This window comes from Strongylocentrotus purpuratus, unplaced genomic scaffold (assembly GCF_000002235.5).
Source record: "Strongylocentrotus purpuratus isolate Spur 01 unplaced genomic scaffold, Spur_5.0 spur5_scaffold_8, whole genome shotgun sequence".
NCBI lineage: Eukaryota > Metazoa > Echinodermata > Echinoidea > Camarodonta > Strongylocentrotidae > Strongylocentrotus > Strongylocentrotus purpuratus.
The window spans coordinates 12,455,368-12,470,348 of NW_022145614.1; the positions used below are offsets into that span (position 1 = coordinate 12,455,368).

Here is a 14,981-nt window from a genome sequence, read left to right on the forward strand (position 1 = left end):
TGCTAAGTTTTTTCATTCTGTTTTTTTCACAGGTTATTTGTTTGTACTTTTCCAGATTTAGTTTCTTTTTGAAGGAAAATTTTGAATGAATCTTTGTCACTGAATGTTGTGTCGACGAATGAATTGTTTTCTAGTTGATTGTGTTTTATGAGTGACTTTGTTGACTCACTTTTAAAAGCATGGATGCCTTAAAACTGTACTTTGTTTGATTAAATGCAATCTTCTTTATAAATTGTCAAAGAGTACGTTTACATGCCAAAAGTAGAGACAACTTTTCCCGCACCATAGTTTTACAACTCCATTGGTCATTTGAATGTGTTTTAACCTGTACTATTTGAAATACAATGTTCATCTATTTACTCAGAATGACATCTGGTCGGAGCCAGAAGGGCATAAGCAATTAACACAGAGTTAACACCCTTCTGACTTGAAAGAGATGTCATCTTTTTTTTGAAAAACAACAAGTTTTCAAAGTGATGTAATGGAGTAATAAGTACACTTTACATTTTGTCCACAGTTTTGACTTTCGATAGATTAGAACTTTTCAACTCTAGTAGAAACCATTTTCATAGGCACAATCATTATAGAAGAGCCATATTAGTGTGTGTGTGTGTGTGGATACAATTTTTGTTTGTATTGGTGTGTACATGTAATCCAGATCAAGATACATGTACGTGAGGTAAATTTACAAAATATTGGGGCGTAACATCTGTTTTGAGCCAGAAAGGGGTAACTCTGTGTTACAAGATATGAGTTAGCGCCCTCTTGGCTCCGAATGGATGATTTTATTAATCAGAGAAGGGGATAAGTGTGCTAGGGGTAGAGAGGGATAAGAAACATAGAGAAAGGAGGGGGGAGAGGAGATGGTGATCTAGAGGAAACTAGAGGGGGTGAGGGATTCATGGATGGCAATCGGTAATGACATTTTGAATTGGTTGGGATGTCTTTGACTTAAAGTTATTTTGAGATTCGAAAAGATAAAAATAATACAACAAAATGCATAACACATGTACTAATATGATATTGTGTGTTCTGAGGTTATCTCATGTGCCATTCATTCCTTGGAGTTGTGGGGGTAATAAACCAGTTTAAATTTATGGATGTGTCTTTCCTGGGGACCTAGTGACAAGTTATTCCATTTACATGTTACTAATGAGGGAACTACAATACTCAAAATCCATTCTGAATATATATTGTGTTGTTGCTATGTTGGGCAAGCTTTCAGCCTTTTCAGGTCATGAAGAACAACCGTTGTTTAAAAAGTATGTGTAAAAGTAGAATATGCTAGTAAACCGGTCTATTGGTAAGAATTTCTAATGACGTACTATTCTGTACCGATATTTAAAAGAATATGTGATGTTGTATGTATGGATGAAGATATATGACGGAAAGAGCAAAAGATAAATATACCTAAAGATTTCAAATGTGCCATAAAATGTATATTCAGCTACAAAATTGTATTTTGAATCTCGTCTGTATCGATAGAGAGAGTGAATTTCTCTTTCTCTCTTTCATTCTTGTAATTCATGCAGTTTTAGTAATTTAATTATTTTTTCATAAATAAAAATCACATCAAAAAAACAATATCATAGGCTTTGGCTTCTTCAAGATGTCAAAAAGACAACTTTCACAGATGTTTGTACGTTTTAATCGTCTATGTGTTTTATCATTTTGTCTGGGTTGAAGAGTAGGCCAATTCGCAACAAGCCGAGGTTATTCATTCCACAAATTTAGAATTTTTAATCTTTGTATTGGTAAAGTATATTAAGTTATTAATGTTAGGATTCATGCAAGCTCTCAGTCTCAATGTGTACTGCACAATCATATATTCATTACAAATGGCCAAAAATTATAGCAATTAGCATATACATTGCTTTGGGAAGTCGAAGGTGTATATAGTGGTCTAGTGGTTATGGTACTGACTGAGCACTGCAGGATCATGGTTCAAATCCCAGTAGGTAAATGTATTGCTGTTTATCCAATAACATAGTAGCATCAAAAAGTTTATATTATTCATCATTCTATTACATTTCGTTCCTGTTTTCACGAAGTGACGGTAGTGAGGAAAATCTGCATTCACATTGTATGCGATTTTCACTCACTACCGTCACTTCGTGAAAATAGGGACGATTTATGGTATCAGGGGGGATTTAGAATAAATTATTGATACATCAGTTATCAAGATTTTCCTAGGTCATTCACCATGTAGGTATGTGTGCTATATATGAAAACTGGATTCAAAGGAAGAAAGGAAATTATAACATTAAATATTTTATAGATTATACTGGATATAATCAATTTTTTAACATCTTTTAACATCTGCATCACAAGCAGATGATGAGTTTTTCAAAGATCAATGTGAAGAAAAAAACTATGATCAACAGGAATAGAATAATCTTCTATACTCTCTAACTGATATTTTATAAAGTTAGAAGGCTAGTTTCTTGCCTTTTCTCAATTTATTCCACTTCTGAACAAACAAAACTCTAAATAAAAGTTCTTTCTCTTTTGTAATGAAACATTGAAGAGTAGGCTAGCTGCTAAGTCAAATATCTATATCTGCAGCTTAAAGAGAGAGTCTGTAACTTGATAAAACAATGGTTACAATTTGATTTGTAATGAGTAGTCTGCCAAATGATTAACCTTTTATGTCTATTTACTTTTTAGCAGTTACCTAGATAATTTGTTTACAAATGTAAGAAGTATAGATTCATTATCTGATTTCTTTTCCTCTTTATAAAGATTGAAATTTATTTGATTGTTAAAGATCAAATTCAGCCCTTTGTATTCCTTTGCATTTTTCATATTTATATAAATTGTGTTTCATTGATTATTGTAATATTGTATAAACAAGTCTTTTATTAGAGTTATTAAAATGATAATGTACAATTAATTAAATACATTCCTACGTGTTCATGTTTGCTTTATCAAATCTAGTCAATTAAGAAGACACAATTACATCCCAAAAGTTGTAATTGAAGCATTATTATATGAATAAGCAGAATAAAAGAGAGCGAGAGGGAAGAATGAAAGAATAAGAGATTGAAAGATGAACGGAGGATGCTGTTTTAGAAAAAAAAGAATATGACAGGGTGGAGGGAGAGAGATGTTTGAAAGAGTTTGATAAAGAACTGGTGCTGGAAAATGAGATTAGGTGTGAGATTAGGTTCATGTATTATATCTTATTTCATGTATTACATGTACTTTGTGTGTTTCATGCATCTCCTGTTATTTTTGCACTGCAGAGCGAACTTGTGAAGCAGTAGTCTTAGTGAACGTACACAGCCTGTATTTCAAACAAATCGTTCATAAATAAAATTGCACCCTTAATTCGCTGCATTGTTCCCAATTCAAGAGCATGACACGTTGGTTCACGCTCCACGAAAGAAATGCCCGACACATTCTTTTTCAAAAGATTTGTTCTTTAGTGATGGGACACTTGGGGGGTGTAAGACCTACAGCGTACTTTTAGACAGGTTTTTATAAACATTATAAACGTACGTCAAAGAACTTTGTGTGCCAGTGAATAAATGACCTTCACCAATATTATTAGAAGGGATTTATGATCCATTTTGTGGACTTGCGTCATTTGCCGGCTGAGTAAGGTAACCCCCCACCCCCCCCCCCCCCACCCCGCTACAGCGTACTTTTAAACAGGTTTTTACAAACATAAACGTACGTCAAAGAACTTTGTGTGCCAGTGAACATTATAAACGTACGTCAAAGAACTTTGTGTGCCAGTGAATAATGACCTTCACCAATGTCATTAGAAGGGATTTATGATCCATTTTGTAGATTTGCGTCATTTGCAGGCTGAGTAAGGTAACCCCCCACCCCCTGCTTTTTACAATGCTTTCAGCACCAACGAAAACGCGGCATTGTTTCAACTTTCATTCAGGTATAGTAATTACAGTAGAATTGCACCAATCATTTCAGAAGAAACGTCGCACTTCTCATTCGTTATAAGGGGCTTCCTACTCTAAGCTTTCTATATCACATGAGAACCAAAACCCTAACATTTGTTCAGGTTTAGCACACTAGAATCAGTTAAGCTGAACCGATGACTCCGAATAAATTTCGTGCTATCCATTAACTAAAAGCACACCCCCCCCCCCCTCCTTTCTGAATATATAGATGGATTCGCATACAGATACATAGATGTTAACTTGACTTCAGGTTTTCTACATCACGACATGACCTTCTCTACATTCGTTCAGGTTTAGTAGTACATTTCGTACTATCCGTCCGACTAAACATTCATGGTAGCCTACGGAGTGCCAAAGCATTAAAATAATGCGTGTGTTTGCACTTGTCACCTACCACCGCAGTACAGGTAAAAATGTTTCTACCGCATTACATGACCACGTGTGTTAAGGCATACATTTGTTAGGGAGTGTGGGGGGGGGGGGGCGTCTCGACCCATCATATTGGTATAAAAAAAAATTATGAGTGTGTATTAATAAGGCAGTCCGACATTTCGGAAAGCCAGTGAGGGAGGTAAGGGAGGGGCTGTTGTTGAATGCAGAGGCGGATCCAGGCTTCTGTTAAAGGAAGGGGGCACACATCGAAAAATCAGTGACTTATCTATAACCCTCCGCCCCCCCCCCCCCCTCAAATAAAAATTAAAAAATTAAAAAAATCATACTTCTTTTGTACATAACAAAAATGCCAGTTTGGGTTTAAAAGTGTTGGGAGGGGGAGCACGGACTGGTTTCCCCCTCAAATCCGTTAGAGTTTAAACGAATGGTATAAAAGGTGAACGCATTATTGATTCCATACAACATAGTCATATTCTGGAAATATTGAGAGCTTCACATCTACATGAGATAATTTTTACATAAAGAGGAATATCTTAAATATCAACAAAGACTCTAAAGGTCTAGCAATCAAGGATTAATAAATGAAATAAGGGAAATAGTCATAATGACCCATCTTAAGATTTTGAGAGCAGTTTCATAATCGAACTACCCATAGGATACACAGTTAACTTCAATATTGATACTGCCTCTCAAAAAATTGGCGCCCCCAAAATGAAAAAATCTCCACGGTAAAATGTCAAGAAAAAAGTTCACAGAAGATGCGACCCGTTAACAACATGCGTACTAAAGCTGTCACTCGAAATTCAGATTTTATTTTGTCCTTTTCTATGCGATTAGACATTCATCGGTGCTGGAAGTTTACACATCCAAAATGCACATCTAGACGCTTGAGCAAGTATTTCTGGACATCACCCTGTACTTGTTAAAGATTATTAGAGGTTGGAGAAAAGGTCAGAAGAGAAATATTATTTAGGCAAGTTGAATAGGATCTTTTCTTCTTTTCGTTTTTTTTTTGTCGGAGTGTTGTCTAAGGGTCAAATAACATTGTCGATTTCGATACATTGATGGTGTAAAATACACATAAGCATTAATAATTGCTCTCAGATGAGGTCGGAACAAATACTTGATTAGACTTTGATTTCGTTTCATTTGATGTACACTACTGCACATTAATTACATTCTAAAGTGAAATTTGACAAAATGTGTGTATATCACGATGCATGTAAGAACGATATCAAATATGTTAATAAAATGGTGAGATCATTTAATTGACTGACGTTCACACACAAATGATGATGAATTATTAAAGGGATAATTGAGTTTTGGTATAGAGGATGCAACACAAATAATTGTTGGTGACATAATGAAAAACTGAGTGTCAAATTTGAAAGAGCATACAATTTAAATGACAAAATCATCTTTGTTTGATCAAAATCGATTAAGAGACGGCTGAAATATCCATACATATAATAATTTCTAATATTTGTGTAGCCCCACAAATATTAGATAATTTTGAACCAGCCGTTGAATAAACGAGAAAGCGCCTAATATGTTTTATTCCAGCCAATGCCGATCTTGTCTTTTTGGTGCGCTTTTTCGTTTTGGTCAGTTCACATCTACATTAGATAAGCTTGTCACAGTGAAGTTCTGCCATCAGTACTACTACTATTACAACAACAACTACTACTACTAGTAGTAGTACTACTACTACTTCTACTACTACTACTACTAGTGTTCTACTACTGCTACTACTACTACTACTACTAGCTACTACTATTACTACTACTACTACTACTACTACTACTAGCTACTACTACTACTACTACTACTACTACTACCATTTCTACTACTTCTACCTTACTACTTCTAATAATAATTGGGTCCTATTTACCCAAAGTAGCAACATCAGTTATAACAATGCACTTTCTACTGGCCCTGCATTGATTAATACCCCCATTAATTGCCAGGTATACATTTACACCTGGCTGGAAGGTGGACAATGTCGATTAATGTCTTACCCAAGGACGTATTGCCGGGTTGGGATTCGAACCCTCAACCCTTGGAGTGAGAGTCAAGTGAATGAACCCCTATACTATGGACTTAGTGCTTTACCAAAGCCATGCTTGAATTCTAATTTTAATGTCTCAATCTCCAAAGCTATATCCAAGATCTTCTGAAGAAGCAGGGGTGACGACATTTTGTCGAGCCTGCGAAAGCCAACATCTAGGTATACATCGCCATTTTAGTTTTCTTTTCTAGTAGGGGGCCCCACGGTAGACTCTTGCTCTATTCAAACTTCCTTATTCTAGTTATATATATATATATATATATAATAATATTGGATTCTTATATAGCGCACGTATCGACCTTGCAAGGTCCTCAAGGCGCTCCAACATTACCCGGCTATGCTAGGCTGCCGATTTCGACGCTCACAGCATTTTAAGGAATTCCTTCCTACCGGTACCCATTTTAACACCTGGGTGGAGTGTGGCAAATGTAAATCAATGTCTTGCCAAAGGACATTAGTGCGACATTATATATCGTGATCGTGTAGGTTAACCCAGGTCTTTTTAATGGCATCGCTTCACATTTTTTCTCTTGAAATACATTTAGAAGTCGGTCAACTCTTAAAGTAAGTGGCAAGACCGCCTTCGGTCAGATATTATAAGGAATAACGTTACATTTGAAAGTGACCATAGTGCCAACCACTTGCAGACACCATATCATAATCTGAATATAAAACCCTCTTTTTAAACGGACAAGCAAACAACTGAATTATTCAAACTCCTCGTACTTTTTTTTCCTTTTTTTTTCTTCGTAACTCTAGAATGGAAGGTGGACTTGTTGAATGTTGGGCCTTTGTTGCATACTTTTAGATGTAAGCTTAGATATGTCACATTCTAAAGGGCATAAATCGGGACCAACTAATTTTTCACAGTTGTACTTTAAAAGTAAATAACTTGGTAAGGGTATGAAGAATTTAGTCGTTAACTGTATAACCGTTCTTTGCTCAACGTTTTAAAAAATATACTTAAAACGTCTGCGGATTACATACTGGTATTTTACACATCTTTAAATAATTCAGACAATGTTAATTGGAACGTCTCCTTGAATAATACCTCAGACAATTTACCTGCCCCCAAACAAACCCTGGTTAGTCCATAACATTTTGTGTAAAACTAATTTGTGTAAAGATGTGTTTTTTACTCTTTACCCGTGTGTGAACATTTCTTCCTTCTGTTGTCCTTTCATGTATATGAATCGGTGTGTATTCTCCTGAGGTAATTTAAATTGAAGTGCTATAATATATATTCTGCAACTTTTTTCATATTTGTGAATGCTGTCATATTTATTTTCTTATTTTATGAATATGAATTAATTTTGTATTGAAGAAGAAAAAAATGTTGAAAAAACAAAAAACTTACGTCTATTTCTATTTTCATCAACATACTTTTACATTTTACAAGCTTCATCAGAATCATCAACAAGTACAATGTATCTATGATGATATTGTTTACAAACAGTCATTTCAAATAGTCTGCAGAACATAAAGAAAGTATCGCCATTCGAAGAAAAGAAATGGGGTTTATCCAGGGTTTTTCGCTCTAAAATATCGACACTTGAAAGTGTGTCTGGGGAAAAGTTTGCATTGGGATATCTTGTTCTGTATATTTGGAGGGTTTGAGCATTATTTCGTCGGTCCCTTCAGGGTGTCTGCGAATAATTAACTCGAAACTTAAAGATGGTGTCTTCGAACAAAATTGAGAAAAAGAAAATGAATTAAAATCGTGAAAATATATAGCGCTTTTGTTTCTAAACGCTGTACTATTACTAACTCCTTATGATTATATCTATCGGAGAATAGTCTACCTCATACAATCTTATATCAGGATATTCATAATCAACTGCTAATTTCGACAGTAACTGCCTGAAATATGAAGTACATGTATGTGCAAACTGTTGGTTATAAAATCGTCATTTTATCGTCACTGATGTGAAAGAAAGTTAGAAGCTATGTAGTAGAATCTGAGGTTTTAGTGTCGGTTTTTTTTTTTTTTTCGTTTCTCTTTCAAACTTCCATGAAATACGAAAGTAATCAAATTGAACCGGCCGAAAAATCATTTACACTATCTCAACATCGCCGGGATCCACCATAAAATTATGGCCACTTCTTTCGATGTTTCCTTTAAAGCACGATTAGCACACCAGACTCCATATCTTAGCTAGACGGAGGTAAAAGATATACCATTCAACACCCGCGGGCAGCCGACGAATAGTGTTTACTCGTAAGGGCTCTCAACAAATCTAACGATACGCGTTATGTTTCGCTGCTTTTCCCTTGCGGCTCTTAAGGAATCACCCTTTTAAAGAATTCAGCTGGGAGATGCATGGCGGAGGGATTGTTATCCTGCTCTTATCTGCAATAAAAGACGGCGGAGATGGATGTAACTTGGTCGCGTAGCAAGATGATGACGGTGATTATTTGGAAGAACAAGTTATGATTATTATTGTAGCGTTAGATCAGTGATAGGGTGTTTTGGATAACGTTGAAAGAAGGCTTTTTATCCAACTCCGTCGTGTTTTTAAAAAAATGCCTAGAGACTGCCATTCTTTTGTTCTTCGTTTCTTTGTTACTTTTTAAAAATATTTAATAAGTAGATCGTAATATAGAGTGATAGTAGAAGTAGTATTATTAGTAGTAATAGTAGTAGTATAGTAGAGTAGTATATAGTAGCAGTAGTAATAGTAGTATAGAGAAGTGAGTAGTCGTTGTTGAAGCTTGCAGTTTTCACATTCCTATTTTTTCTATCCAACAAGTCATATACAAATCTCTTCTTTTTTTTTTTTTTTATATATTACTGCATGAATTAAGCTTTCTCCCCACCCTTCCCCCATCCCCACCCTTCTCCCACTCTTTTCCCCACTCCCCCACTCCCCCTCTCTCTCTCTCTTCTCTTCTCTTCTCTTCTCTTTCTTCCTCTTTTGCTCTCATTTCCCGTCTTTCATGCTTTCGTTTTTGTTTTGCCGCCATTACTCTATATGTACCTTGTGCTTTTATTCTCTTCAACGTGCCTTTCCTCCATTACATGATGAATCACAACCTTGTTTTTAGTTCGGAGGGCAAACTACTTGAAATAGCAACTGGCTGTTTATCTTTACACCAGTATACTCTCAAATGTAAACATTGACCTTTAAAATTCAAAGCAAGTAACCTCAAGAACACATTAATGTTTCGAAAACACACTTTCAAATTTACCATGCATGAAGAGTCTTGGAAATACAAGGGAAGAAGGGAAGGGAACTTCCCTATGAATTCCTATGAGAAAACAAAACAAGACCTCGATACCCAGAATTACCCAACATTGTTTTCGTAGTTCAGGTACTAGGACCCCTTTCACACTTCGCGAAGATCATGAAGATGGATGCCGAGTAGGACCCCGACCTAGCTCGGCAGAACTCGTGGTGAAATCCGGATGGCTCGGCATAACCCATAATAACAGTCACTTGATGACTATATGCCTCGTAGAATCGGAGCTAGCTCGGCAGTTCTTAAAGAAAATAACTCGAGATACGTTGCCTTAAATCGAAACAACAAAACATTTATATCTTTATCAAGCAGTAAAATACAATATTATTATTTTACATTCCCCGGTCACACGTTGCCACGTAGAGCGTCGAGTCGGACCTTCAGCTAGCTCGCCACAAATCGTAGTAAGATCGGACTAGCTCGGCAAAACTCGTAAAGGAAATGCATCTTCGATTTCGAAAACATTAAGAGCAACCTTTTATACTTCCCAGTCACGTGGTGTCAAGTAGATTGCCAAGTTGGTACTCGAGTTAGCTTGGTAAAACTCGTAGTAGACTCTCGATAGCTCGGCATAAGTCGTAGAAGTTCGTAATGTCTCACGAGCATTATGAACGATACTCCAATATACTTGTGGTGTCTTAGAGCTCAAGAGACTATCGGCACCCAAATCTGGCAACATTGTGAACTGGGCAAAACCGTCAGCCAATTCACATGGGTATATTTACGGCAACTCTTGCAGTGCCACGGTAATAAAGTTCACGGCTACTCATGTAGCAGTAATGGAATATATTTGCGACCCCGTCAGTCGTAAAATTTAGGTTACAGAATCTAGTTTACGAAGTGAGGCGTGGCAAACAAGAGTAGTTAGCCAAGCTTTTACCCTCCTGACTATTTGACCTTTGCGCCATTATCTCGTATGGCTGAGCTAATGACTTTGTTTGTGAAGAAAAGAAGACAGAAAGAGAGAATCGGGAGAAAGGGAGGGATCGAGAAAGAGAGAGAGGGACAGAGAGAGATAAACAGAGGGAGAGAGAGAGAGGGAGAGGGGGGAGAAAGGGAGAGGGAGGGAAGGAGAAAGAGAGAGAGAGAGGGAGAGGGGGAGAAAGGGAGAGGGAGGGAAGGAGAAAGAGAGAGAGAGAGAGTGGGTGGAGAGAGTCTGACATAAAGAGAGAGAGGGAGAGATATAAGAAGACAGTCGCGAAGAGAGAAAAGAAAATAGAGGGGAGAAAGAGAGATAGAGAGAGGGGGTGCGTGTAGGAGAGAGAGAGAGAGAGAGAGAGAGAGAGAGAGTGTTATAGTACGTGGATGGATCACGAAATTGGTAAAGTGTATGTAGATCCGTGTCGAATTCTTTCGTTCTCTTACATCGTAAACGTGTTAGGAATAAACACGTTCCATCATTAAAGTGTCGAGGTTATTTGTTTTACTGTCAGATGGGAACGAACACTCATAGCTTTTTTTCTCGTATTTCCCCGAGACACATCAATCAACCTGTCACTGCTAAGGTTGTAAAAAGTAAAATTTCCTAACAAAAAATCTCTCTCTCTCTCAAAATATTAGAATTATAATTCATATCATCTCCTTACTGAATTGAATAAAATAATATAATTATATTCGTTATAAGAGCGGTATAAGAGAAAAGAGAATAGAAGGAGACTGAGACAGAAGAGAGGAGAGAAGGGAAGAGAAGAAAGAAGAAGGGAAATGTGTGTGAGAGAGAGAGAGAGAGAGAGAGAGAGGGAGAGAAAGAGAGGGGCGAGAGAGAGCTGCAGTAGCAGCTACGGTTGGCAATGCACAGTGAAATAGGCCACTTAAATTTTAATATTTAAAAAAAAATGGAGAAAAAAATGAATAAGTAAAACAAAAGAAAATGAGGTCCCACCGGGATTTGAATTCGGATCGCGACATTCAGAGTCTCGAGCGCTAACCATTACACCATGGGACCGGTTTTTATACATTTACTTAATGTTATGAGTTAAATCAAGCAATATATTATATTTGTCTTATTCTCAAACTTAAATGTACTCTGTAAAATTATTTCATTACGTACATACGTACATCAGTATTTCGTAACTTGTATAATTAATTTGTTTTATTATATATTGTAATAGTTAATGGTTTACACTTGTCATTTTAATTTTTGGATATTTGAGTGGAAAAATAAATAATATCAAACCAAAACAATTCAAAATCAAATATAATTCATTATTTGTTTTATATAATACAGACTATCCCATACTTGTTGTGCTCCATATCAAAAGACCGTTCTCCATTTACTAAATATATATATGGGCCATTTTCGTAAAGTATCCGAATTTAATGCATAGATCTTTGTGAAGTGCCTCGATACCAGGGGCGGCGATTTCTGTTAATGACCGGGGGGGACGAAATGTGATTTTTTTTTTTTTTACAAGGATGTTATGCGAGGGAGCGTAGCGACCGAGCGAGATTTTTCTTGTTGCAATTTTATTAGTCTAAACGCTGCACTCTTAGGCCTTCCGGAGCCTAAAAGTGTGTTTCAGTCATTATTCAGTATATGCTATACAATTTGTTTTGCACTTTTTCAAATTTCCAGGGGGGACGACCCCCCCCCCTAAAAAAATTGAGGTGGGGACGTGTCCCCCCCCCCCGTCCCCCCCCCCGGGATCGCCGCCCCTGCTCGATACAAATTATGTCATACACCTATCACGAATGATATTATTTCAATAGTCGGAGTGCGAAAAGCACACATTAGTTGTTGCAGAATGACATAATTCGTATCCAGGCACTTTACAAAGACGTATATGAATTAAATTATGATACGGTACGAAAATGGCCCATATATATTTAGTAAATGGAGAACAGTTATTTGATCTGGTGCATAATAGATTATAAGCGGTCCCATGGTGTAATGGTTAGCACTCGAGACTCTGAATCTCGCGATCCGAGTTCAAATCCCGGTGGGACCTCATTTCTTTTGTTTTCTTCTTGACTTTGATTTCGATTTTATTTATTTATTTCTACCTGATGTTTTTTTTCTTCAAAATTACAAACTAATTACAACACAAATCATAATAATGATTAATACAACGTTAAAGATAAAGTTGAGTTCTGGTCATGCGATTGCACTGTGAAAGAAAGGTGTTGTCAGAATGGATCAAAAAAAGCTGAGCATGGAGCATGTAAGTATTGGTATGTACTGCAAGGTTCTGGAGTCATCAAAATGATAATAAATTTGACCCAGTCTTGGTAAAGTAACAAGCACTGTACACAGAAAGATGCATATGGGACTACACAAATGGTGTCGGGGCTACTTACCTTAATTTCCTTATCTTTCTATACTCATTACTCAGCCAGTATACATTTTCTCCCAAAATTATTTGGCAAATGACATTTTATTTGTAATCTTGAACATTCAGTGTAAGTTTCGTTTGATTCTGTGAGAAATATATATATTTTTAAACCAGAACTCAAGGTTATCTTTAAATATTTATATTGTAATACGAACATAACATAATCATAAAGAAGGATTGCCACATAAGACTAAAAGTGAGATGGAGTGATATAGAAATAAATAAAAAGGTAGAGGGAGAAAGAAAGAGAGAAAGAGAGAAAGAGAGACAGATAGAGAAAAAGCCATCTACAGTAGATATGAATCTAGTCTTATATTAGATGAGAACCTAACGGTAGCTTGATGTTTTTTATGTTCGAGAATAAATCGACATGGCTTTAATAAAGTCCAAGCGACCAACATCCCACGAGACCGATAACGGTCCAGACTGATAATGGATTACTGGAAAGTGAACTGAGATTTCACGAGACCGACATTGTCGATCTATAGTAAGCTCTCGTTCCGATGGGTTTTCGTTCTCGTTGGACTGTCTGTCTCGTGTGTAGTCGGTCTCGTGGGCTGTCGGTCTTCTGGGTTGTTGGTCTCACAGGCTGTCAGTGTCGAGGGCTGTCGGCTGCATGGGTTGTCGGTCTCGTGTGGTGTCGGTCTCATAGACTGTCAGTGTCGAGGGCTGTCGTCTGCATGGGCTGTGAGTCTCGTGGGTTGTCGGTCTCGTGGTTTGTTGGTCTCATATGCTGTCGGTGTCGAGGGATGTCGGCCTCGTGGTTTTATCGGTCTTGTGGGCTGTCGGTCTCTTGGCTTGTTGGTTTCAAAGGCTGTCAATGTCGAGGGCTGTCGGCTGCATGGGTTGTCGGTCTCGTGTGGTGTCGGTCTCATAGACTGTCGGTGTCGAGGGCTGTCGGCCTCAAGGGCTGTCGGCTGCATGGGTTGTCGGTCTCGTGTGGTGTCGGCCTCATAGGCTGTCAGTCTCGTGGGTTGTCGGTCCCGTGGTTTGTTAGTCTCATAGGCTGTCGGTGTCGAGGGCTGTCGGCCTCGGTGGCTGTCGGCTGCATGGGTTGTCGGTCTCATGTGGTGTCAGCCTCATAGACTGTCGGTGTCGAGGGCTGTCAGCTGCATTGGTTGTCTGTCTCGTGTGGTTTCGGTCTCATAAGCTGAATTGAATAGTGTGTTGACATGGTTAACGTTATTCACTGTGTTGGATGAAGACGGCCTACAAAAGAAGTAAAAAGCTTTGGCAGCTGCACTCAACCATTTTTGTTAAAATTCCCATCAGCGTACGCCTTCAAACAAAAATGGAGGGTTGGAAAATCGCCGTCAATATTGTCATTACTCACGCAAACTAAGCTTTTGCACTTTCAATCATACTCAAGAGACCTAGGAAGCCGAGGAAAAAATGATTACTCGTGGAGAAAACATCTTCCACAAGTAAATTTCTTTCATATCAATTTCCTGCCGCCCGAAGATACATGCAGTCCCGAGCGGTTGCGATTGAATGCTAAAAGTTGCTTTACACCGAGCAAGGGAAATACAAATGCTACCATGAGACCGACTTGACCCGGGGATGTAAGTGTTGTTTTTCAAGAAATAAAACTATTAGGGCGGATAATTTTTTGTAAGAATATATTTAGATAGGGATCGGAGAACAGTTCAAAACAGGGTTGATTTTCATCTTTGGTTTTGTGGGTGATTGCATCTTCACGTTACAGTTAGCCTGTGGAGTTTTGTTTAATGGATTTTGAGAGAGTCACGTTTCGTCGGTTATTTCAAATAAATATATTCCCAAATTCCCACAGCAACAGGTCGGAAAGTACTGCTGTCGATTCTTTGAGAACAAAGGGCCAGGGGCGGGAAGGGAAGTAGGGTGGGGGCAGAGAGAGACAGAGAGACACACAGAGAGACACAGAGAGACACAGAGAGACACAAAGACAGAGAGATAGAGCAGGAGCTGTAAAGACTGCACACAAAAATACATTCTTCCCTACCGGGTACCCATTTATTACACCTGGGTGGAGAGTGGCAAATG

The 14,981-nt window shown here is 37.7% G+C and overlaps 1 non-coding gene across 1 annotated transcript; it reads left to right on the forward strand.

Annotated features, from left to right (window-relative positions):
- Positions 1-12,503: 12,503 nt before the first annotated feature.
- TRNAQ-CUG lies at positions 12,504-12,575 on the forward strand. The gene has a single exon. It is a non-coding gene; the product is annotated as a tRNA-Gln (tRNA).
- Positions 12,576-14,981: the final 2,406 nt, after the last annotated feature.